We start from the raw sequence: 621 nt of genomic DNA, 5'->3' as shown, positions 1-621 counted from the left end.
GCCGGGCCCTGCCCTGGAGGCGCACCCGGGGCTGACCCCGACACAGAACGGCCAAGGGCCTTGGGGTGGCCGCCGCGGGGCTCCCGCCCCTCCGGGGGTGACGTCACACCAGCGCGCTTCTAGGCACCGTGTATGACGACATCGGAGGCAGCGGCTGCATCCCCGTCGACCAGTGTCACTGCAAGCTTCACGGGCACCTGTATGCACCTGGCCGGCAGGTCACCAACGCCTGCGAGCAGTGGTAGGTCCGGGCGCGGGCCCTGGGTGGCGACGGGCGTGGCCTGGGCATGGCAATGGGGCGTGGCCTGGTGGGGCAGGTCGGGGCCTGGCGATGGGGCGTGGTCTGGGTGGGGCGGGGCCTGGGCGGGACTCGGCCCAGCAAGGCGGACACGCTGAGCAGGCGCAGTCCAGTGCGGGCCGGTGCCCGCAGGGTCTCACTCCACAGCCGCCCACGCTGCGCCCGCAGCCCGCAGTCCAGCGGCTGCCCTCACCCCCTCAGCAAGGGCTTTGCAAATGCAGGGAAGCAAGGAACACCCAGGCGGAGACTGCGGGCGAGGCGAGGCCCCACTGCCAGCCTAGGAAACCTAAACGATGCGCCTGGACACACCAGGGCAGCGCGGC

Source organism: Condylura cristata, unplaced genomic scaffold, assembly GCF_000260355.1.
Source record: "Condylura cristata isolate star-nosed mole 26May11 unplaced genomic scaffold, ConCri1.0 scaffold00015, whole genome shotgun sequence".
NCBI classification, from domain to species: domain Eukaryota; kingdom Metazoa; phylum Chordata; class Mammalia; order Eulipotyphla; family Talpidae; genus Condylura; species Condylura cristata.
The sequence above is the reverse complement of the archived record's forward strand: the minus strand, read 5'-3'. Positions refer to the sequence as shown.